At 38.3% G+C, this 27,343-nt stretch overlaps 1 non-coding gene across 1 annotated transcript; it reads left to right on the top strand.

Annotated features, from left to right (window-relative positions):
- Window positions 1–17,027: 17,027 nt before the first annotated feature.
- LOC145019005 (small nucleolar RNA R71) lies at window positions 17,028–17,134 on the top strand. Its single transcript, XR_013667324.1, has one exon. It is a non-coding gene; the product is annotated as a small nucleolar RNA R71 (small nucleolar RNA).
- Window positions 17,135–27,343: the final 10,209 nt, after the last annotated feature.

Raw genomic sequence — 27,343 nt, forward strand, 5'->3', positions numbered from 1 at the left:
AAAGGTGAAAGATTAGCATTATATCTAGAAATCCTCAAAAAATTAGCTTCTGATTTCGAATATTTTAGCCTAACCCAAGTTCCTAGAGAAGAAAACACAGAAGTAGATGCATAGCTAATTTAGGATCCTCCCTTAGAAACCCACCAGAGACAAATATTCTTATAACCCATATAACAACCCCTGCCATAGAAACCCTCTCCGACAAATCAGAAGATCCTAAACATCCGACAAGCATAGCAACTATTGAAGATCCTGACCCTAGGATCCTTCCTCAAGGGGACCTCGACAGATAGGATCCTCGAAGAAGTATGCGATCATGGACCTAACCCATTATGGAGTATCTCCAAAATTGCATGATCCTGACAAAAGAAAAAAGCAAAAGAGTGTTTAGGACAAGAATCTCAAGATTCATGTTAATCCAAGGTAAACTTTATAAAACATCTATGGTAGGTCCATACCTTAGATTCCTGGAAGATCCTGAAGCCGCAAAAGTCTTAAAGGATATATATGATGGAGATTGTAGCAATCACACTAGAGGCAGAGCTTTATCCTCCAAGATACTAAGAACATGATACTATTGGCCAACCATTAAAAGAGATTCTTTTCTACATGCTCAAAAGTGTGATGCTTGCCAAAGACATGGAAAACTCTTACATCAACCGACAGAACCTCTACATCCAATTATATCCCTATGTCCATTCATGAAATGTGGAATGGATATAGTGGGAAAATTACCGGTGGCCCCAGGAGGAAAAGTCTTCATGCTAGTAATGACTGATAACTTCTCAAAGTGGATTGAAGTTGAGGCTTTCGTTCAGGTAAGAGACAAAGAAGTAGTCTCATTTATTAAACGTAATATCTTGACCAAGTATGGGATCCCGACTGAAATCATATGCGACAATGGATCCCAATTTATAAGCAAAAGGACAAGAGACTTTTGCACAAGCTGAGGAATCAAAATGATAATGTTCACTCTTGTTCATCCCTAAGCTAATGGTCAAGCGGAGTCTAGCAACAAAATCATAGTAAACAATTTGAAGAAAAGGCTGTACAAAAAGAAGGGAAGATGGGCAGAAGAGCTTCCTTTCTTTCTATAGGCAAATAAGACCACTTCCAAAGTTGCCATCGGTCAGACCTCCTATTCTTTGGTGTTTGGGAAAAAAGTAGTAATCCCTACTGAATTAGTGATCCTGACAGAAAAATACTTACTGCAAGACCAGGAGAATAACAACAGGATCTTGACACTATTGACGAGCTTAGGGATCTTGCCAAAATATGCATTGTTGTTCATCAACAGAAAATCACCAAGGATTACAATAGGAACATAAGAGTCGTAAGGTTTCAAATAGGAGACTTGGTATGATCCTTAAAATTTTGGTGTTTGGGAAAATCACCATGGCTTACCTAGGTACACATGTTCTTTACCTTAAAATTTTCGTTGTTACTTATTTTCTCCTCGAATACATTACTAACTTAAGCATCGAAAGGACGTTATCTAGAGTAAAGACCATCCCTAGCTAATGTTTTCCATGCAGAACTATACACAACTAAGGATCTCCATAAGCTATGATCCTGAAACATGAAGGACCCTCGGGGTCGAAGATCCTAAAATCCAATGATCCTCGAGTATGAAAATCTCGAAACATGAGGATCTCTACATATGAAGATCTCAGTATCTTAACACTTGAGAAGCCTCGTTATACCAACATTGTAATCTTTAGACTATCATATACACACGCTAGAGATTCATCATGTCTCCTACGCTTTAGGGTACTTAATCCCCTCTAAGGTTTAAAGACCTAGTTACCACTTTCACGTGAAATAAGGTTTAAACACCTTGCTTGGATCCACGATATCCAACTATGGGAAACATATAAGGGGATTATTTCATGATTCAGTGGCTTGGAAACCCTCTTATCTTTGAACATAAGTTGAGATCCTTAAGGTTTATAACATTTTCATGTTATCAAAAATCGGAATCCTACCCTTGTAATTACTTAAGGTTTATAACATTTTCATGTTATCAAAAGATTGGGATCTTGCACCAGAAATTAGATAAGATCTATAACATCTTCATGTTATCACACATTGGGAATTTTCCCTAGAGAATACAATCGAATTGTAACATTTTCATGTTATTATAAGTAAGGATATCTCCCATGAGTTATATAACAAATTAGGATCATCCCTAGAATATAACATTAACATGTTATCCTAAGGAGAAATTTTCCACATGTGACTTGAGATCCTTATCTTTAAGGATCTTTGACAATAAGGATCCTTGCCCTTAAGGATCCTCATTGACCTTCATTAGTAAAGGACCTCCTTCTTAGCAGTTAATTGAAGTTCTTTCCTAAGTTAAGATTTATCCTCAGTAAATCCTAAGATAGAAGAGCTCATAAAGCTTAAGGAAAAACTTGCAGATAATCAGGTTCCATCTATCCTTATACACAAAGAGCTTTAGATAAAGTTTAAGGATCATGAACTTCCCAGGGTCCTAAACTAAAATCAATTAATTACCAATTTCAAATATGCTAAAAATGAACTACTGAAGAAATTTTGTTTCAGGATTACTTGCAGGAAGCAAGCTTTCTAGGATCCTAGTTATTTAAGGATTTTAATATCATAGCATCCATGTAGAAAAACCGTGAGGGGAATATAAAAGGAAAATGCTACCGTGACATTCGAAAGAAAAAAGGGTTGCATATCAACCCAACCGAAAGGTTAATTGTCTTACATCATTGACAAAAAAAAAACTATTTAAACCAATTTTTTGCAGGCCTAGACCTGAGTCTGGTCATCATCGGTCGTGTCCTTTTTCTCCCCTCCTCTGGTCAACAACAACGCAGGATCCTGATTGGCGACAACAGGCTTATCTAAATCAATTTTTTGCAGGCCTAGACCTGAGTCTGCTCATCATCGGTCGTGTCCTTTTTCTCCCCTCCTTTGGTCAACAACAACACAGGATCCTGATTGGCGACAACAGGCTTATCGATCAGTTTGGCCAATGCCTTGTGCCATCCGTCCACGTTCCAGGAACTTGCGTTTCCCAGATCCTTAGCCAGCTTAAGCTTTGCCTGCAGAATAGCTATCACAACACTTGTATTTGCATCAGCAATCACCTCCTCAAGATCCACGAGATACTCTTCCACCTTTTTAACTTTCTTTTGCTCAAAAACTCCACCCTTTGGACAAGATCCACATTGGCGACCCTCCACGTCTTCTCCTACTCTTTTAGAACAAAAATCGACTTTATCGACATGGACCCTGAGGTCATTGGTGATGTGGGAAACGTGAGCAAATACCTGGAAGAAACATAAACATCATCATGAAAAAGAAAAGGTATGATAGTTTAATATAAATAATTCCTACGCACAGAATACTTATATCTTAGGAAAACGAGAGCAACTTCCTAAGAGCATCCTCGATGTTGAGATTCACTAAGCTGAAGTCTACAACCTTAGAAGTGTTTCATTTTTTGGATCTCAAGGCCTTAAATATAAGATCTATATAAGATCTCTTGGGAAGAGGAAGAATGGCACCTTTTTCCTGCTGGACTTTGACTGGACCACTGGTCATATCATCTTCAAGATCTGCCAAACCAAAGCGGGTCTTGGACCGGGTAGTCTTAGAATCTGCCAGAGATCCCTATCAAATCAGGATCCTCTAAAAAGATATATCTAAGAAAAATAATATTACCATTGCCCATAGAAATAGTAGTAGAGGAACCCTCGTGAAGATTAGAATATTCAAGCTTGAACGACCTCTCAACTGCAGGAAGTGTGAGAAATTTGCAAATCTTGCCATCAAAGTCGCCAACGACAAGAATAAGCTCCTCAATCCTAAACACTGCATCAAAACAAAAAAATAATGGAAGTAAATTTTAGGATCCTTGATATCTAAATTTATTTCCTACCCTTTTTAATCTGTGTTTTTGCCATGGAATCCCCCTCAGGAATCGAGTCACATCTCACGAAGACATATTTTTCTTTCCAAACGCCATCATTTTGTTTAGATTTTCAGAATGAGGTGGGATTTGTTTGTCTTAACTCTTAACAGGAAACGAGAAGAAGCAAAAGTAGAAAGATCATAGATGAAGGCCAACTCAGGTAATCCAATGTCCATATTCTTGGATTGATTCAGGCAATCAATCCGAAAGAGTATCCTCCAAACCACATGTATAGTTTGGATATAGGAGATTTGGGTACACATAAAGAAATCATGAATAATACCAGTAAAAGGATAAGTTAAACCTAGAGTGAATGGGTATTTAGGAAAACAAACCCACGTTGAAGACACAAAAAACCACATTAGAAGGGAAAACCCCGATGGCTTTCAACGATTCCATGTCTTCATTGTTGAAGGAGAAAACCTTATCATAGGTTAAGATTGATTGATCGCTAAAATCATTCTAGGAGGGAATAACAACACCAGCTTGAGAGCGACTAGTTTTCTTAGTCATAACAAGAAAAATCGAGAAAACAGAAGAACAAATAATAAGAGAAAGGATTACCTTCACAATGAGATGATGACAACTTAGGAGAGTAAAAAGAGGAGTTACCGGAAGCCCTTATTTATAGCCAGGAAAAGATAACAAAGATGATTTGACCATTCTCGATTATCTAGATAAAAATAAGACCTATCCAATAAATACTAATTTTAAATTCCTCTTTTAAATTTAATTTAAGTTATTCCTTTAACATTTCTGAAACTAACATTACATTTTCAGGAATAACTTGGGGTCAATTGTTAGGGGCAGGATCCTCAAAATATTCAGGATCTTCAAAAATCTAGGATCGTCAGTTACATTAGGATCCTAACTAATTACTATTATTATTTTTATTAATATTTATAATGATCATATTTTGTCTATAACTAACATGTGTGCAGAAGTAGTCAAAGGAAGATCAATTATCAACGAAGAATTATCTCAACTATGCTAAAGACCCGAAATATATGGTCAGATAATGTTCATGAAGCTGGTCATAGAGGATCCCGAAAATATCGGACATCTTGTTAGCAAGTTTAGACTGTAAATTGACACTTGTATTTTGCACACAACACACTATTTTTTTCAATAAAAGCTTACTCTAAAAAATTGTTCACTTATTCCTACTAAGGATTCACTATAATCATCATTTTATATCAATAAAATCATCAAGGCAAGTGATCATTATCACCTCCCAAGGTTTTATGCCAGTGACCCTTGCAAGGATCTAGAGCTTTCCTTGTAAACCATTGTGTCACTCTCTTTTATCATTCGCCACTACAATAATCAGAACATCATAGCCTTTCATTCAAATTGGTTGATTAATACTTGTGTATTTTTAACCAAACAGATACCCAAACTCCAAATGGGCCCAAACACCAACAGGACCACATATATAAAACTAGGGCCCAATAAGACACAAATGCCCAAAAAATACATCTCACATCGTGACCAGCCTTGGTCATGTCATGAGAGCTCACTCAATTAGATCCCAACTTATTACGACTCAACATAGTCAACTCAACCAAGGAAAAGTCAATAGGGTTGGCCACACATCATGAGAATCCTTTCTCACACTGTGAGCCATAAACAGATGACCAAAATTGGCACCAACGCTTCTCATGTCGTGAGACCCTATGTTATCATGTCGTGAGAATGTATGATGCTAAAAATTCTACTTTTAAGTCCTTAATCCATTAAACCTTCAATCCTATTTCTTTCAGAAGTTAACAAGGACTCCAAGGGCCCATACAAACGATTACATGATGGGCATGCATGCCCCAAGCATGTCCTAAACCCATCTTAGGTCAAAATGACTAGAAATGACCCCAAACTCAAACAATATTCATAAATTACAACCACACTCCAGATCAATAAGACTAAATCATAGAGAATGACTCATTGATCCATAGAGCTGCCAACTTTATGTTGGATTAGTGTCTAAGCCCGTAACTATATTTGGTATGTACTTGACCAGATTGAGCATGGTCCTTTTAGGTTGCCTTCACCAAAGCAATTTAACAAGGTAATTTAGGTGACAGAGAAGATATTATGATTTATTAATATATTATGAGAATAATATATTAAAGAAGAAATCATATTATTTGATTAATATTAGTCATAAATTAATTAGGAATTAATTTGGTGACTAAAAGAGATTAATTGAACAAAGGGGCTTAAACTGTTAAATGTGTGATAGTTGAGTTTTAGGTTGGGAAACCTAATGGACTAAGGGGGAATGAAAGTATGATGAAGGATCATCATATTTTCGTCCATAGACCCTATTCCAGAAGCTTCCATCGGCTGCTTGGTGATTAAGTTGTCCATTAGGGTTTTACCTGAAACCCTAGCAGCCTACAGTATAAATAGAGACCTTTAGCATCGTCCCTCCTCTCTCATAATTTCCTTCGTGCTTGTGTGGTGTTTGTAAGCCATTAGAGGAGTTACACTTATGACTCTAAGCTCAAGATCAAGAAGAATCAAAGGATTTCAAGCCGATTAAAAGAGGTAATCAATTAGATTTGTTCTTATAGTGTTAATTTCGAATTATGCATGCTAGATCTAGGGTTACAAGTCTTAGATGAATTGCATGTACAATAGAGAAGCCTAGATCCAAGCTTTAGGGTTTTTTAAGAGCACATAGGATGTTCTTTTGCATTAAAACCATTAGTGGTATCAGTGCCATGATTGGTTTCTGTTGTATGTGATGTAATCGTCGCGTTTTTGCTGAAAATCGTCTTTCTAGCCTCTGCCTGACCCGACTCGGCGATTCAGTATCTGGACTCGGCGTGTCTACCCAACTCGGCAAGTCCAGGTAGTGACTCAGCGAGTCCGAGAGTCAGACAGAAGATATCTCAGGATTTCTTGCTGTTTTGCTAAAGGATAAATGTCAAAATCGTTTTTTAATAATAAAATATGAATTTTATTGTATTTAATGAATTATCCTTACAAAAGCAAAAGATAACTTCAAATCATTTGAATAATAGTTCCTTTATATGATAAATATTGATTGTTTAAATTATTTGGTAATTATCTTATGAATAAAACTGGATGAGGTCAAATATAGATAAACACAAAATTAATTGTTTAATTTATATTATTTGTTATTTGATCCTTTGTGTTTTGAAAAGTTCAAAACTTACCCTCATGTTTTGAAATTTAAATTTTATGATTAAAAGTTTAATTTTGAATGATTTAAATTTTAAACCCCTAGAATTTTACAAGTTTTAAAATTCAACCCTATACTCTTATATTATTACAAGATTAATTAATATATATGTATAACTTAAAGTGCTAGTCTTACTGTTAGTAGGCCTCATTCACGAAGCTGATCTATAAGGGGGTAGGGGATACGGTTAAGGCCTATAAAATGGCCGTTTAATGGGTATCCACTCTTACCCACCGCTTCCTTTATTGGTGGAGGGTCGTTATCCGAATGGGTAGGATAAGGCAATCTTCTCCTCGTTAAAAGTATAATGAATGATACAAAGTAACTGCAATGTTTTTTACCAATTCCCAATCTTAGCTACTTTAGAGTAAAATGTGAAAATGATGCTACTCCATGGAATTACGCTTTGTACCCTTGTCAAGCGTTAGTGGAGCGTGTGTGGTTAACCGGCACACTAATTTGAGATTGACATTGGTAGCGGAGGGTGGCTCGATGTTTGTCATAGCTCAATGAAGCGTGTGTGGTTTACCGACACATTGATGAGGTGATAAAAACATTGAGTGCACCATGTTGATTCGCATGGTTATTCGAACCTTGTGTGTGATCCTCGGTATCCCAGTCACAACTTGAAGTGCATATCGAGATTTAAACATGCCATTGAAAAGTTCAATGAATCTCAAAAATATCTAGGATTTTTCAAATACATTTAAAACTTAATTTCTTTTTCATTTTTCATGGTAAAAATTAGTGAATTGTCATTCACTTACCTTCAAATTATTTGCATTTAGATTACGGCATCCCTTTTCTAAGTTGTGAATAATGTTGTTGGATCCTAGCCCTAATTTTTCATTTAGGTGTTTAATTGGGTATTCATTTCTAATCAAACTTTGTTTCTTTCTATTTTCAGATGTCTGCTAACAACAACAACAACGCTTTTTGGTCATTCTCGCTAATGCACCTATGTCAAAAAGGTGACATTTGATGGGTCGAATTTCAACGAGTGGATGAGATACATTCGTATGATTACTCGATACGAGGACAAATAATATGTGATCGATGAGAAACTTGAAAAGATCAACCCAGATGTTGCTACTCCTGAAGAGTTGGCCGCCTTTGAGGCCCACAAGTGTGATGCTACGAAAGTTCATTGCATCATGCTGGCCACCATGAACCTCGAACTCCAAAAGTCCTATGAGGACATGTATCCATATAAGATGCATCAAGATTTACTGGACAGGTACCACCAAAGCGCAAGGCAAGAACGCTATGAGATCATTACTAATATGATCACCGCTAAGATGGGGAGTGGAGAATCCCTAACCTCTCATTTGCATAAAATGCAGAGGTATGTTGATCGTCTTCTCAAACTAAATGTTAAGTTTGATGAGGATTTGGATATCGACATCATCCTCCACTCGTTTCCTTTCTATTACAACCAGTTCAGAATGACCTACCATGTAAATAAGGAAGAGGCCTCCTTGAGTAAGCTTCAAGGACTGCTGAGGACTGCTGAGAGCAACCTCAAGAACAAATCTGTTACATCAGCCCCTACTGTGGCTGCTTCTGTGTTGCCAATTGGTCAAGGGAAGGGAAAGAAGAGGAAGGCTCCTTCAAAGAGCTACCAAAAGGGAAAGGCCCATGATGGTTCATCCTCCAGTGGGACCAAATCAGGTTCTACTAAACCCTCCTCCGACCCTAAGGAAGCAAAGTGTTTCTATTTCCACGAGAAGGGCCACTGGAAATGAAGTTGCCCTAAATATTTGCAGGACATTAAGGATGGGAAGATAAATCCTACTTTCGCAGGTATGTATTCCATTAAATCTAACAACTCATCATTTGCTACTTCATGGGTTCTTGATTTCAGGATGTGGTTTCCACATTTGTTCTGATTTGCAGGGCCTAAGAAGAAGTAGGGAGGCGGAGTGTGGGAAGGTAAACCTGATTATGGGAAACAGAAGATCGTCACTTGTGACCAGAGTTGGAGTTTATTCTTTAGTGTTGAGTAATAGGTTAGGATTAGATTTAAATAATTGTTGTTATTCACCAGATATGGCAAAGAACATAATTTCTTTTCATGGATTATATAGATAGGGTTTCAGATATTCATTTGATAATAGTAATGGTTCTATTAACATTTATTTGAATGGTGTTTTTTATTTCAATGCATTTACTTGTAATGGAATATATGAATCTATGTTCGTTGTAGACAACATTGGAAATGATGTGTTGAATATCGATTTGTTTAATAGTCTAGACAAAGCATGCTTGTGGCATTGTCGCCTTGGCCAGGTCAACAAGAAACGCATAGCCCAACTCCAAAAGGATGGAGTGTTGAAGTCATTCGACCTTAGGGGCGATGACGTGTGTGAATCTGGATTGCTTGGGAAGATGACCAATTCACCCTTTACTAGCACTTGTGATAGGGGTGAGGGTCTATTGGATCTCACACACACTGATTTGTATGGGCCCTTTAGATCCACCACAATGGATGCTTGCCGCTTCTACGTGTCTTTTACAGATGATTATAGCAGATATGGATATATCTACTTAATCAAGCATAAGTCAGAAACCTTTGAAAAGTTCAAAGAGTTTAAGAATGAAGTGGAGAATCAGCTGGGCAGGAAGATCAAGATGCTCTGATCAGAATTTTTTCGCAACTGACGCCTCCGAGATTGCCACAATTGAATGGTGTGGCTAAGAGACGTAATCAGACCTTGTTGGACATGGTTCGTTCTATGATGAGTCGATCTTCATTACCAATAGCTTTCTGGGGGTATGCCTTAGAGACTGCCGCCCACATCCTTAACCTAGTTCCCACCAAGAAGTTTACCAAAACACCTCATGAGATGTGAACAGGGAAAGCTCCCTCATTGGCACATATCAAGGTTTGGGGTTGCGAGGTTTTCGTAAGACGAGAGACTCATGACAAGCTCGAACCTTGAAGTGAGAAGTGTTATTTCATCGGCTATCCACATAAGTCTTTTGGCTATCTCTTCTACAGACCGAGTGACAATGTTGTTTTCGTTGCGAGAAGAGGGGTTTTCTGAGAAAGAGAACTCATAAGACAAGAGTACATTGGGAGGAAAATTGATCTTGAAGATATTCAAGAGCAGAGTGATGAAGGAACTTCTAACACTGGCACTCAACCTGAGGAGGAAACTCCTTGTTGAACTGATTAACGAGTCCCTACCTCTTAGACGTTCCAGTAGGGTTAGTGTTCAACCCCGGTTTTATTGTTTTCATATTACAACTGAAGGGGATACGTTTATTAGTGATAAAACACTGATAAATTTGGACGAACCTAGCAGCTACAACGAAGCCATGGCAGGCCTGGAGTCTGCTAAATGGAAAGAGGCAATGGACAGTGAGATTCAGTCCATGTACGACAACCAAGTTTGAAATTTGGTTGATAACGTACCGGGTCGTAAGATAGTCGGGTGCAAGTGGATCTTCAAGAAGAATATAGAAATGGATGGAAATGTGTACACTTATAAAGCACGATTGGTTGCGAAGGGCTTTACTCAAAATCCTGGAGTTGACTATGATGAGACATTCTCACCAATTACGAAGATAAAGTCTATTAAGTTAGTGCTCGCAATAGCTGCGGTTCATGATTATGAAATATGGCAGATGGATGTGAAAAATTATTTTCTTAATGGAAAGTTGGTTGAGGATGTTTACATGAATCAGCCAGAGGGTTTTGTCAATGCGAAGCATCCAAATAGAATGTTTAAGCTTGAGAAATCCATTTATGGATTGAAGCAAACATATTGCAGATGGAATCTTTGTTTTGACGAGAAGGTCAGAGTGTTTAGCTTTCTGCAAAGCGAAGATGAGTCATGTGTGTATGTCAAGGCCAGTGGGAGTATAGTGAGCTTCCTCATATTGTATGTAGATCACATACTTCTCATAGGAAACGACAGGCCGCCTATATTCTGGGAATAAGGATAGTGAGACACGGAAGTAAGAGACTGATAGGACTCAGTCAAGATACATCCTTGGATAAAGTACTAAACCGTTTTAGTATGGAAAATTCCAAGAAAGGGGATTTGCCAATCCAAATCAATACAAAGTTGAGTAAGACTCAAAGCTCGAGTACACAGGCAGAGATAGCTGATATGAGCCGAGTACCATACGTTTCTGCAATTGACTCGATCATGTACACTATGACTTTTACTCGCCCTGATGTGGCCTTCGCTTTGAGCATGGTCAACAATAATATCTGGGAAACCCTGGTAGAGCCCATTGGATTGCAGTTAAGAATTTTCTTAAGTACCTTCGGAGGAACAAGGAATGGTTTCTAGTCCTCGGTGGTAGTGATGACTTAAGGGTATGGGGGTACAGTGATGCTAATTTCTAGACAGATCAGAATAATTACCGTTCGTAGTCAGGCTAGGTCTTTACCCTTAACGGAGGAGCAGTAACTTGGAAAAGTTCCAAGCAAGAGACTGTGGCTGATTCAACGTGTGAATCAGAGTACATTGCAGCAAGTGAAGCGTCAAAAGAGGCAATATGGTTGAAGAACTTCATTGGATACCTTGGAGTTGTGCCATCCATAAAGGAGCCCATGGAGATTTTTTGTGATAATGAGGAAGCGGTTTCCTTAACCAATGAACTAAGGGACCACGGTAGATCCAGGCATATCGACAGAAAATATCATTTCATTAGACATCGGGTAGAAGAGGGACTCCTCATAGTGAAGAGGGTATCGTCAAAAGATAACCCATCAGATCCCCTTATAAAGGGACTGAGCAGGATTAAGCACTTACAACACGCTAGGAGCATTGGGATAAAGGATGATATGAGTTTAGATTAGATAGATAGGAAACATGTAATAGATAATTTGTACTTGACATTTGATATAAATAAAGGTGTTTATTTAAGCGTAACGTTACTATCTTGTGTTGCTTACTTATCTATTGTTTCAGTTTTGCATGTTTTGACTTCCTGAATAATAAGATTATTCAAACGATCCACATTCGTTCATATGTTGGAAGTAGATATGAAAGTAGTCCGTCATGAATTTGTTTGTAAATTGTCTAAAGGGTTTTAGACATAGCAATAGTTTGTTGCGAAGTTCATAAGTGCTTATGAATTGTGATTTGAGCATTGGAATAAACCTGATCGCTTCATGGAATTTTATCTCGAGTGATCGCAAAGCGATAATATCTTAGTCTTAAAACTTAGAGATATGGTTATTGTTTGCTGGTTGGTTATGCATTGATGATGTGTAAACGCATTAGTAACTTGATGTTATAAAACACATTGTTGTGCATGGTTTAATTAGTAAATAGTAAAAGCATATGAGTCGAAGTTAATCTGTTCCTTTTATTCTAAGAGGATAAAGGTGATATCTTGGCCACTCGATGATTTGGTTTGACTTATGTGCTGGGCCAGGTCAGAACAAAGTTGATGTGTTCAACTAAGTTCTATGTCAAACGAATCAGAGATCGAGAAACAAAGTGATGAACAATAAGTATTGTAAGCATGATATCTAGAACAGAGGATTATATGATCCCTTATTTGAAGGATAAGTTACTGATAAGAGTTAACAACAACGTATAAGAGCTACGATTGCTGATCGGATCCTGAAGTCATATGTGAGATATAGTTACTAGATTTATCCAAGTGGAAGACTGTTGGATTAGTTTCTAAGCCCATAACTATATTTGGTATGTACTTGACATGGTTGAGGATGGTCCTTTTGGGTTGCCTTCACCAAACCAATTTGACAAGATAATTTAGGTGAGAAGAGAAGATATTGTGATTTATTAATATATTATGAGAATAATATATTAAAGAAGAAATCATATTATTTGATTAATATTATTCATAAATTAATTAGGAGTTAATTTGGTGACTAAGAGAGATTAATTGAACAAAGGGGCTTAAGCTGTCAAATGTGTGATAGTTGAGTTTTGGGCTAGGAAACCTAATAGACTAAGGGGGAACGAAATTATGGTGAAGGATCATCATAATTTCATCCATAGACCCCATTCCAGAAGGTTCCATCGGCTGCTTGGTGATTAAGTTGGTTATTAGGGTTTTACTTGAAACCCTAGCAACCTACAGTATAAATAGAGACCTTCGGTTGCAGTTTTCGGCCACTTGACTCCAAGAGAAACCCTAGGGCCGATTTTAGCATCCTCCCTCCTCTCTCATAATTTCCTTCTTGCTTGTGTGGTGTTTGTAAGCAATTAGAGGAGTTACACTTGTGACTCTAAGCTCAAGACCAAGAAGAATCACATGATTTCAAGCCAATTGAAAGAGTTAATCACTTAGATTTATTCTTATATTGTTAATTTCGAATTATGCATGCTAGATCTAGGGTTACAAGTCTTTGATGAATTGCATGTACAATAGAGAAGTCTATATCCAAGCTTCAAGGTTTTGCATGCGCACATAGGATGTTATTTTGCATTAAAACCATCACTTTATGGATCCCAAGCATGTAATCTAACATAAACATGAAAAAAAGATCTTAGAACTTAGATCTACTGATTTGAGCTCATAAAGATTGGATCTTGGATACTTACATTGGTCTAAAATGCGTACAAGATGAGGATGATGATGAAGCCTCCTTGTTGAACCAAAACTAGAACCTATTATTGTTCTTCTTCTAGTCACCAAAACACTAAAATGGATCCAAAATCACCAAGATGGATTAGGGTTAGGGTTTTATGAGTTAGGGGAAGGTGGAGGATAGGAAATTGAAACATCCCTAAAATACAACCCCAAAATTTTTGTTTGAAAACATTACTAAACCATAATATCAAATAACAAAAGATAAAAACAAAGAATTGCGTATCTCAAAATGTCATAATAAATTTATCAAATCGAAACTAGTGTCAAGGTCATATCAAATATCAGAGTCTACCTCCTAGGCTAAATTGTGGTGTGTTTCATGCTATCATCCCGAGCCCTTCCCTTTGCTAGCTGAAGTACCTGAAACCAAAACTGAAACTGTAAGCACGAAGCTTAGTAAGCTCCCCCAAACTACCACATACCATACAATAACATATTAAGCACATACTGGGCCTTGCCTACTGTATCAGACCGAAGTCCAGAACTGACCAGGGCTTTGCCCACTACATCGGACCGAAGTCCGGAACTAACTTGGGCCTTGCCCTCTGCATTGGACCAAAGTCCAAAACTTACTAGGGCCTTGCCCACTGCATCGGACCGAAGTATGGAACTAACTAGGGCCTTGGCCACTGCATCGGACCGAAGTCCGAAACTAACTAGGGCCTTGCCCACTGCATCGAAATGAAACCTGGAACTGACTGAACATAGCATAACATAATCATAACATATAACAATAACACATATACTGCTTACTGCATCAGACCATAGTCCGAAAAACATAACACATAACCTGCTTGTATTTCATAGACATCAAGCATACTGAAATACTGCATCGGACCATAGTCTGGAACTACTACTAACTAAAGGGGCCAGCATTATTCCCGTAGACCCGTTCCTACTGGAAGGAAAACTCACCTCGTAAGGTTGTCTGCTGAAAACATGATCGGGAACTGTCTGACTACTACTCTGGTAACTCCCCGGATACAATTCCCAAAAGACACTTAATCAAACACTAATAACTAATCTTAGGGTAAAATGTGTGTTTTGCCCCTGGTCAAATTCAACAACCTGTTGACCTGACTCACCGAGTTGGGCGGTCAAATCGTCGAGTCCCAATCTTTCCTTATGTTTCCTTACCCGACTCTACTCGCCGAGTTTAGCCACAATTCAACGAGTTCCCCTTCCTTACTGACATCGTGCCAACCTTCTTCCGAATCACCGAGTTGTATGATCAACTCGTCGAGTTCACCTTCAACATAAGAACACATCTAGTCTGTTGACTCGCCGAGTTGTATGAACAACTGGTCGAGTCTGTTCTTATAGGTAAGGAGATTGCCTTGGACTCGCCGAGTGAGGGCGTAGACTCGCTGAATCCCTCTTCACTCAGATCCATTTCTAACTCACTGATTCCTTACTCTACTCACTAAACAGACTCGCTATTGTTGAACCGAGGATCTAAGACTTGCGACCTGACTCGCCAAGTCAGAAGAACGACTCGCTGAGTCCTTCGCATGCAGTTTCTATTCAGTTTATTCTAATCAACTTTAGTGCATCCAATACATAGATCTGGGTTTCTGGGACTATCTGAACACGTAAAGTTGCTAACTTTACGTGTATCTATGATGCAATGAAGCAATAGCACTCAAACTTGGCTATTATGGGGGTTATTTGACTAAAACAAGACCATGGCTTCCAAAAGGTGGCCTTTTTGAGCTCCTGGAGCTCAAAAGAGGCTAGATCCGAGATATGGCTCGATTACAAAACTTCATCACTAGGGATTTGGGGGGTTTTTTAGCTCAAAACCATCAATTTCGGGACAAACTAGATCTAGTATTACAATAATCAAGATGAAAGCTTTATTACCAGAAAGGATGGCCAAAGAGGAGTATAATCTGGATCTACTTCTTCTTCCTAGAGTTCTTCTACCTTCTCCTTCTTCTTGCTCAACAATGCACCAAAAATTCCTTCACAAGGGCAAAGACCACTCACACACACACACACACTTCAAAGGAGGCTAGGGTTTCGGGAATAAGTCTCTGAGAGGTGAAATAGGTTGGTTTGGGGCTATAATGATGTTTAAATAGGGTACACACCCTGAAAATTAGGGCTTCATCCAGACTGCCGGACTCGCCGAGTCAGGAATATGGACATGTCGAGTCGCCACGCCAACTTCACGTGCTGACCCGCTTCTACTTGACGAGTTAGGGCCACTAACTCTTCGAGTAGCTTCTAAAATAAGAAGAAAAATAATGTTTCAAATGCGTACAAGGAACGAGGCGTTACAAAAATGACCACTAAAAGTGAAATACGAGGGCTTAAATATGTGGAAAACCTTAAAACTTTGTGGACTTGGGTTGTAGTTCTCCTCACATAGTGAGCTCTTACTGCACACATTGTGAGCTCAGTCCCGGATGGAATCTTCATGCGGCCCTCCTCACATCATGAGCCTCCATGCCTCACATTGTGAGGACACCTTTTCACCAAAATATAACCTTTTGACCCTATGAAGCCCTAATTTAGTGCATCCTAGAAAATGGATGTTACATTGTTGGCTAAGAATGAGCCTCTTCTTCGGTGTAGATCGCCATGACATGAGGTTGTGACTTTGGGTCTTGATTTTTAAGTGGCAATCTCTCATTGAAAAGTGTGGTCAATTGCCCAAGTTGAGTCTTTATGTTCTTGATGGAAGCTTCATGGTTCCTCACATTGGCATCAGTAGTATCATGTCTCTTTTTAAATGCTTCCATAAATCTATGAAGTACCGACTCGAAATCCATCTTCTTTTCGGGTGGTGGTTGTTATTTTTTATAGAAATCTCTACCGGTTTGTTTAAATTCTAATCCTTTTGCTTCTTATACTCTTTATATGGCAACCAATACTTCTTGGGTTTTCATTAATCTTCATCATACTTGTCACCGCTTAAGTAGAACACTTGTGCTTTCTTGTTCCTATTTTCATCCAAATCACAATCCTTGCTAATGTGGACCACTACAATTATCACACCCAACTCTAATCGCATGAATGGATTTATTTAATTTTGTCATCCGCTTATCCATAGAATCTAGTTTAGCTATGATTAAAGCCAAATTCATGTTCCCTCCATCTCCTTTTCCTCTAGTAACATCATCACGTAGGTTGTGGTACTCATGTGAGTGATTTGCAAATTCTTCAATAAACTCTTTTGTAGTTGTCAGCTCCTTCGTAATTGGCCCTTGTGATTCAAGAAGTTGTCTAGTAGTTACATTGAATCTATCGTTGAAACTGGAAACTTCTTGTTGAACATTAAGATCATGTTGAGGGCAACTTCTAACCAAGCCCTTGCATCCCTCCCATGCATCATACAATGATTCTCCAACCTCTTGTTGAAAATTAGCAATCTTCTTTTTAAGCTTTGAAGTCTTCTAAGGTGGAGTGAATTGCTCAATAAGAGCATCAGGAAGGTTCGCCCATATGATAATGGATCGGATTGCAAGAGAATTCAATCAAACCTTGGCTTCACCGGTGAAAGTCACCGGAAGCATCCTTAGTAACACGGATTCTATTGGCACATTAGGAACATGAAAGTAGTTTGCAATATATTTAACCTCATTAATATTCGTAAAGCATCTTCATACCCTTTCCTGGAGAAAGGCATGTCCTTGAGCATGGATAAAATGTGCCCTTTGAGCTCGAAACTTCTGTCGGCTGGTATCTTGGATGGAACTAGACCTAAACGTTGTTCTTCATGTATCTTATTCTTGTAATCACCCATCGTCATTATCATAATGTCCGCCATTTCTTCAACCTCAATCTTTATCTCTTCCTCGTCTGAACTTCCTTCGGTATAGGATTCTGGCTTGTATCCAATTCTTTTTTTATCCGACATCATCTCGAAGCGTTCAAACCCTTTGTCCGATTGAAAAGTGTTTGTTGACTCGTTGACTTTCTTGTGAAAAGCGAATTCTAGGTCTTGAAGTGGAGGAACAATAGGAGTTTTATTTCCCCGGGTCATAGATCACTAAAACAAAACAAAAACAAAATAAAAATGAATAAAAGGAATAAAAATCACTAAAATAATAAATTAACTGAAGCGAGACCATGACTTGGTAAAGATAACCATGACGTGGTTGCGTCTTAGAGAAAAAGTAATATAAATAAATGCAACAAAAGTAACTATTTGTGGTTTTTACCCCACAAAAGGGTCGAATAACTAAAAGCAATTAACTGTAAATCAAATAAGACGTTTTCCGGAAACGGCACCAAAACTTTGATGTGCACAAAAGTACCTACTTAGTTTTAAATTTATCACCTATCAAACTCTTACTAACAATGAGCATATAGGCAGTGTATCTAGTCATATTATAGTATAGATTAGGTAAGCCGGATGTCAGTCACAGGAAATGTGATGTAATTAAATAAATTATCTACTTCTAATTAAACTAAGAAATAACTATGATTTTGGGGTTCTTATGATTTTTCAAGATCATATTAACTTAATATCACCTAACTAGTAAGAAAGCAATGAAAACAAAGTAACTTCAAAAATTAAAAGAATACTTCTGCCTAGATCTAATTTCACATTCTCTTATGGTTGATTTCTAATGGATAGATTATATTGATTACCAATTATCTAGCTATTATGATCAAATATCTAGTCCTATCAATTTATGAATGACAAAGTAATGGCCATGCACAAGTTAAACACCAAATTGATAATAGCACAATTGGACTATGAATGATATTAGTTACTCTCCTATGATCAACATAAGCAAGCAAGCACTAATTAAGACTAATTATGCTCTCTAACACAATTAAAGTTACTAGATTTAACTACTTAAACTAAGATGTGATTAATCCTAGCTCTAACTATTTAATGATCATAAACAACTAGGACATAGATTTATGCAATTAATATGATCAATTAACATACAAAATCTTATTTATAAGTAATATAAACTAGAACTAAAACATGCTAGGGTTTATATTTATCAAACACAAGTAAAAGGTGTTTTGCCTCTCATTAAAGTATAAAACACATTAGATCTAAGTAAAATAAGCTAGACATAAGTTTAAAAAGCAAACCAACCAGATCAATGTTGAATTCTTATGAATTTTCTTCAATCCTTGAGCTTCACTTCAATTTCGATATTCTTCTAGGTATCTAAGTGTTCTTAGTCTTATTTAACCTCAGAAAACCAAATGAAACTCCTTGATTTCAACTTAATGTCTGGTATTTTATAATTGTGGAAATCTGACAGCCACGGTGCGGTTGACCACCACCACAATGTGGTCTTTGAGTAAGTCTCGTTTCTGCCAAGGCAACATAATGATCGAGAATATTCCATTTGTCGTATCGTGATCATGTCACCATAACATGGTCTTCAATCATCTTCTTTTCTTTGTTTGTTTTTTTTCTCCCGTTCTCTGCTTCCAGCTCCTCATATGCTCCTTTTTTGTGCCGAGAAAGTCTTTGCCGCTACATAACATATTTTAGTCATAATAAGTATCTTTTGTTCCATATTAAGCACAATTGTAGCTAAAAATAGTAGAAATGTGCATTAAATATGCAGTTAATTATGAATTTATCAGTAAACAATAGCAAGAAGGTTCAATTGTGGTTTACAAAAAAAAAAGCAAAGAAGGAGGTAATGTAGGGCCGCAACAACACTGTTAGATTGTTTTTTAAGGAAAGCAAAAGGATGAGAGGGCATCAATACTTGTTGATAACTAGAAAAGAAATGGATAGGTGATAGATGAACGATCAAGAGGCAACTTAAGCACATGTGGGTGAAGGAGCTATAGTGGTCACTGATATAGAAATACATAAGTGATTGGCGAGAGGTAATGGTGGGTTGTGACAGGGATGATTGAGACTATTTAGGTGCTGAGAAAAAAAAAAACTAGGGCATGCTTATATTTTAGGCTCTTGATATCATTGATGGGTTTTGAGCATTCTAACACTTCCTAAGTGTACATGCAACCCTAATAACCTTGAATCTATGTTTTCTCTATATACATGCAAATTTCTTTTTCAAGTTTATTTCCTAGCTAGCATGGCATGGGGAATATATGAAACATAAAAACTAGAAGAAAAACATACCTTGTTGTTGCTTGGATTCCTTCGAGACTTTGTGAGCCTAGCACCCCAAATGTTGTGCCTCAAATGCTTCACACAACACCACAAAACTTGGAATAACTTGAGAGAATACTTGTAGCACTCAAAATCGGTTATGCCCTCTCTAGTAACCTTCCTAGGTCCGATTTTACTAGCCAAACGGTTCCTTTTATAGTGGTGTCACAATTAGGGTTTTCACATGAATACTCCTAATTGTCATGAATCTTGATTTCTCATGACCCATGGGTTTGTAACTCCCATGGACTATCCATGGAGCTCCAAACGGTTACATCCATAACCCATAAACCATGGATCATTAATCCACCATAAAAGAATTGATGATTGTCATAATCAACCCTTATATATTTAATTAGTCTCACTTTGATCACCAAATTAATACTAGATTAATACTTGATCAAATACTAATTAAATGATACTATTATTAATATATTAGAACTTATAATATATTAATAATCATAAGTGCCTTATTCTCTCATTTAGTCTATCCAAGTATTGCAATGCCATGCAACCCAAATGGACCATGCCGGGTCAGATCAAGTACATACCAAATAAAGTTATGGACTTAGACACTGTATCCAACAGTCTCCCACTTGGATAAGTCTAATAACTATATTTGCAAATATGACTTCAAAATCTAACTAGCAATCGTAGCTCTTTCAAAGTCTTTCGGAACTGAGATGATGATGATACGCCATTTAAGATAAGTGATCATATAATCCTCTTCTCTCATGATATCAGTCGGACAAACACATGGAACATGGTCTTACTTATTGTCCAGCATTTGTTTCCCGATCTCTAATTTGTTTCGACATAGAACTAAATTGAACACATCAATTAGGTTCTGACCAGGCCCGGTACATAGGTCAAAACCAAATCATCGAGGGGCCCAGATATCGCTCCTATTTCTAGAAGGAACAGATAAACTTTGACTGATATGCTTGTACTAACTACTTGTTGAATTACTCACAAAGGCACGTTTTATAACATTGAGTTACCAATGCGTTTTCGTACAATCAATGAATAACCAACTCATAGTCAACAACTCATATCTCTAGGTTTGAAGATTTATATGATATTACCGTCTCACGATCACTTGAGATAAATTCCATGAAGTGATGCAAGTGAGCGTGGGTTGAATCCAATACTCAGCCCTTATGAGTACTCATGAATGTTGTAGCAACCATTGCATTGTCCAAAGCACTTTAGACAAATCATACAAGCCAAATTCATGACAGTCTTAAATCAATACTTGCTTCCAAAGTTTGAATGACTGTGGATGGTTTGAATAATATGATATATACCATAACATAATTATTCTGGAAGTAAAAACATGCAAAATTGAAACATAGTAAACAATCAACACAATATAGTAACACCTTACTCATAAATAAATAACAACTTTTATTTATCATCAAATGTCAATTACATTTTACAAGTTTCAGGAATCTAATTATTGAAACTAATATCATCTTTCAGCCCAATGTGCCTTGCATGCTGTAAATGCTTAACCCTGCTCAGTCCCTTCATGAGGGGATCTACCGAGTTCTTATCTGATGATACCCTCTTTGCTACAAGAAGTCCTTCTTCTATTCTATGTATGATGAAATGGTATTTTCTATCAATGTGCCTAGATCTCCCGTGATCTCTTGGTTCCTTCGCCAAAGCAACCACACTTTCACTGTCACAGAAAATTTCCATTGGCTCCTTTATAGCTGGTACTGTTGGGTTTTAGCCATAAAAACTTTCCTATGTGCGCATGCAAAACCCTATTGCTTGGATCTAGGCTTTCTATCAAACATGCTTCCGAATCCAAGACTTCTAATGGCTAATTAGGTTAAACAATAACATTAATACAGATCTAGAATCATACCTTTGAGTTCCTTGTTGATCTTCTTGTCTTGGAGCTTCTAGAGTCACAATTGTCACTCCTCTGATGGTTCACAAACACCAATAGCAAGCAAGATGATTTAGGAGAGAGGAGAGGGGATGGAATTCGGCCAGAGGTTCCTTTCTTTAGGTTCTGAAAGCTTGTCCACGAATTCCACACCCCAAGGGCCTATTTAGACTCCTTAAGGGTTTCACCCTAAACCCTAATTGGATAATCTTCACTTAAGGCTATCCAAATCCATTCCATAGATATCCTTATGGACTATTTTGAGCTATCCTAAAGCTCTTAGAAACCGTCCAAAGTCCATCCTAATGGATCTATAGTCTAAAGTCTAACTATCAAACAATTGACAGTTTATACCCTCTTATTTAATTAATCTCTTTAAGTCACCAAATTAATACCAATTAATCTATGACTTATATTAATCAAATAGCTAAATATTATTCCTTATAATATTTACTCTCTCTTAACAAATCATCCTTCAAGTTGCTATGGTGAAGGCAACCCAAAAGGACCATGCACCACCGAATATAGTTATAGCCTTAGACACTATTCCAACAGTCTTCCACTTGGATAAGTCTAGTAACTATACAAGTATAATACGGTTTGCAATCGTAGCTCTCAAAGACGCTGTCAACTCTGATCTAATCAATCTTGTCCTTTAGATAAGGGATCGTACAGTCCTCTGTTAGATATCATGCTGACAATCCTATGGAATGGTTAGTCTAGCATTTAGATTTCTCGATCTTCGATTTATTTGACATAGAACTTAATCGAACACATCAATTCAGTTCTGACCGGGCCCGGCACATAAGTCAAATCAAATCATCGAGTGGCCAAGATATCTCTTCTACCCTCTTAGAATAAAATTTACAGATAAACTTCGACTTATATGCATTTACTTATTCATTAACCAACTATACACAACAATGCGTTTTATAACATCAAGTTACTGATGCGTTTTCGCATTATCAATGCACAATCAAATAACAAATAATAAACCATATATCTAGGTTTTAAGACCATATGATATTATCGTCTTGCGATCACCTTTTATATCGTATTCCATAAAGTGATTCCAGCAAGCGCGGGTTTATTCCAATGCTCAAAACCAGTTCGTAAGCACTCATGAACGTTGCAGCAACTCTTGCTATGTCTAACACTATTTAGACACTCTACACACCAATTCACGACAACCTTCATTCATATCTACTCCCAACATATGAACGATTGTGGACCATTTGAATAATTCGATTATTCCTAATAAACTCAATTATTCTGGAAGTCAAAACATGCAAAGTGAAACAATAGTTAAACAACTAACATGTGATAGTAACTTTACTCATAAATAAAACTTCTTTATTTAATCATCAAATGTTAATTACATTTATCTATTATACGTTTCTAATACAATTTAATCTATGCTAATATCATCCTTCAGCCCAATACTCCTAGCATGCTGTAAGTGCTTAACCCTACTCAGTCCCTTCGTAAGCGGATCTGCTGGGTTATCTTCTGATGATATCCTCTTCACTACGAGTTGTCCTTCTTCTACACGATGTCTAATGAAGTGATATTTTCTGTCGATATGTCGAGATCTACCATGATCCCTCGGTTCCTTGGTCAAGGCAACCGCACCTTCGTTATCACAGAAAATCTCCATGGGCTCCTTTATGGCCGGTACAACTCCAAGATCACCGATGAAGTTCTTCAGCCATATCGCCTCCTTCGACGCTTCGCTCGCTGCGATGTACTCTGATTCGCACGTTGAATCAGCTACGGTTTCCTGCTTGGAACTTTTCCATGTCACTGCTCCTCCATTTAGGGTAAATACCCAGCCCGACTGCGAACGATAGTTGTCCCTGTCGGTTTGAAAGCTGGCGTCACTATACCCTCGCACCTTCAAGTCATCACTCTCTCCAAGGACTAAGAACCATTCTTTCGTTCTCCGAAGGTACTTAAGGATGTTCTTCACCGCAATCCAATGTGCTTTGCCAGGGTTCCCTTGATATCTGCTAACCATGCTCAAAGCGAAGGCTACATCAGGGCGAGTACAAGTCATAGCGTACATGATTGAGCCAACTGCGGAAGCGTATGGTACTCGGCTCATTTCTGCTATCTCGGCTTCGGTACTCGGACTTTGAGTCTTACTCAACTTGGCATTTCCTTGTATCGGTAGTTCTCCCTTCTTTGAGTTTTCCATACTAAAACGTTTTAGTACCTTCTCCAAGTAAGTATTCTGACTAAGTCCAATTAGTCTCTTACTTCTTTCTCTTACTATCCTTATTCCCAATATATAAGAAGCCTCTCCGAGGTCCTTCATAGCGAAGCACTTCCCGAGCCAGGACTTAACCTCCTGCAGAGTCGGGATGTCGTTTCCTATGAGTAATATGTCATCGACATATAGAACGAGGAAGCTTACTACACTCCCACTGGATTTGACATACACACAAGATTCGTCTTTGCTTCGTACAAATCCAAACTCTTTGACTTTCTCATCGAAGCAAAGATTCCATCTGCGAGACGCTTGCTTAAGTCCATAAATGGACTTCTCAAGCTTACACACTCTATTCGGATGCTTCGGATCCACAAACCCCTCTGGCTGAGCCATGTAAACATCCTCAGCCAACTTTCCGTTAAGGAAAGCGGTCTTGACATCCATTTGCCAAATCTCATAATCATGAAATGCGGCAATTGCTAGCATCACTCTAATAGATTTAATCTTCGCAACTGGCGAGAAGGTCTCATCATAGTCAACTCCGGGAGTTTGAGTAAAGCCCTTCGCAACCAATCGCGCTTTGTATGTGTGTACGTTCCCATCCACGTCGGTCTTCTTCTTGAAGATCCACTTGCACCCTACGGTCTTACGTTTGGGCACGTAATCAACCAAATTCCAAACTTGGTTATCGTACATGGATTGGATCTCGCTATCCATCGCCTCTTTCCATTTCGCAGACTCCGGGCCTGCCATGGCTTCCTTATAGCTATTAGGTTCATCAAGATTTATTAGTGTACCATCACTAATATACGTGTCCCCTTCGGTAGTAATATGAAAACCATAAAACTGGGGTTGAACTCTAAATCTATCGGAACGTATAAGAGGTAAGGATTCGTCAATCGGTTCAACCGGAGTTTCCTCCTCGGGTTGAACGCCAGCGGTAGAGGTTCCTTCATCTATCGATTCTTGAATCTCTTCAAGTTCGATTTGCCTCCCACTGTCTCCTTGGCTTATGAGTTCTCGCTCTCGGAAAACTCCTCTCCTTGCAACAAAGATAACATTATCTTTCGGTCTATAGAAGAGATATCCAAAGGAAGTTTGCGGGTAGCCGATGAAAATACATCGCTCACTTCGAGGTTCAAGCTTGTCGTGAGTATCTCGTCTTACGAAAGCCTCGCAACCCCAAACCTTGATATGTGCCAACGAGGGAACTTTCCCCGTCCACATCTCGTGAGGTGTTTTGGCAACCTTCTTGGTAGGGACTCGGTTAAGGATATGGGCGGCAGTCTCTAAGGTATACCCCCAAAAGAAGATAGGTAGTGAAGCACGACTCATCATAGAGCGAACCATATCCAATAAGGTTCGATTACGCCTTTCTGCCACACCATTCAATTGCGATGTCCTAGGAGGCGTCAATTGCGAAACTATTCCACACTCCTTGAGATAATCGTGGAATTCAAGACTTAGGTACTCTCCTCCTCGATCGGATCGAAGCATCTTGATTTTCCTGCCCAATTGATTCTCCACTTCATTCTTGAACTCTTTGAACTTTTCAAAGGTTTTTGACTTTTGCTTGATTAAGTAGATATACCCATATCTACTATAATCATCGGTAAAGGTCACATAGAAGCGGTTCCCATCCTTCGTGGTTAATCTAAAAGGTCCACATACATCGGTATGTATTAGGTCTAATAGTCCCTCACCCCTTTCACAAGTGCTCGTGAAGGGTGACTTAGTCATCTTTCCAAGTAAACAAGACTCGCAAGTGTCATCTTCCCTAAGGTCGAATGACTCCAACACTCCATCCTTTTGGAGTTGGGCTATGCGTTTCTTGTTGACATGTCCAAGACGACAATGCCACAAGGATGCTTTATCCATACTAGTGGAAGAATCAATATTCAAAACATCATTTCCTAAGTTATCAACAATCATAACAGTTTCATATATTCCATTACATGGTATAGCTTCAAAGTAAAAGACACCATTTAGATAAGCCAAAATAGAACCATTCTCATTATTAAAAGAAAATCTAAAACCTTGTCTATACAAACCATGAAATGAAATGATGTTTCTAGCCAAATCTGGCGAATAGCAACAATTGTTCAAATTTAAAACTAAACTATTCTTAAGCACCAAAGAATACACTCCAATCTTGGTCACAGGCGACGATCTTCTGTTCCCCATGATTAGATTGATCCTTCCTTGCTCCACATCCCTACTTCCTTTTAGTCCCTGCACATTAGAACAAATGTGATAACCACAACCGGTGTCAAGAACCCAAGAAATAGCATGATTAGAATCGTTAGATTTTATTGCATATATACCTGCGAAAGATGGCTTGATCTTTCCTTCCTTGATGGCTTGCAGGTAGTCCGGGCAGCTTCGCTTCCAATGTCCTATCTTGTGGCAGTGGTGGCACTCTGCCTCCTTCGGGTTAGAGCAGGGCTTAGAGGGATCAACTTTTGTCCCACTAGAAGAGGAACCATCTCGGGCTTTCACCTTTCGATAGTTATTTGAAGAAGCTTTCCTCTTCTTTCCCTTCCCTTGACCAATTGCCAAGACAGGAGCAGCAGACGGATTGGGAGTTGGTGCAACAGACTTGTCCTTGAAATTGCTCTCAGCAACCCTCAAGAGACCTTGGAGCTTACTTAGAGTGACCTCCTCTTTGTTCATGTGGTAGGTCATCCTAAATTGATTGTACATCGGAGGCAAAGAGTGAAGCACCATGTCGATTGCCAAGTCTTCGCCGAAGTCAACGTTTAACTTGCGAAGGCGGTCGACATACCTTTGCATCTTTTGCAAGTGCACGGTAAGAGATTCTCCATGACCCATCTTGGCGGAAATCATGTTGGTGAAGATCTCGTAACGCTCTTGTCTCGCGTTTTGGTGGTACCTCTCCAGCAAGTCTTGATGCATCTCGTATGGATACATGTCCTCGTAGGACTTTTGGAATTCTGAGTTCATGGTGGCGATCATGATGCAATGTACTTTCGTCGCATCTCGCTCATGGGTTTCAAAGGCGGTGATTTCAGCGGGAGTAGCAATTTCGGGGTTGATTTTCTCGAGTTTCTCGTCGAGGACATACTCTTTATCCTCATAGCGAGCAATGGTGCGAATGTATCTTATCCATTCGCCAAAGTTCGTTCCATCGAAGGTGACCTTTTGGCAAAGGCTCATCAACGTGAAAGAACTAGCAGCAGCGTTGTTTGCGTTTGACATCTATAGAAAGGACAAAGATAGATTAGAACAAGAATCCCTAATTATCACCCAATAAGAAAAATTAGGGCTAGGATCCAACAATAACATTTACATACTAGAAAAGGGATGCCGTAATCCAACATGCAAATAAATTGAAGGTAAGTGAATGACGATTCACTAAT

This window comes from Lactuca saligna, chromosome 9, assembly GCF_052625555.1.
Source record: "Lactuca saligna cultivar CGN05327 chromosome 9, ASM5262555v1, whole genome shotgun sequence".
In the NCBI taxonomy this organism is placed as follows: domain Eukaryota; kingdom Viridiplantae; phylum Streptophyta; class Magnoliopsida; order Asterales; family Asteraceae; genus Lactuca; species Lactuca saligna.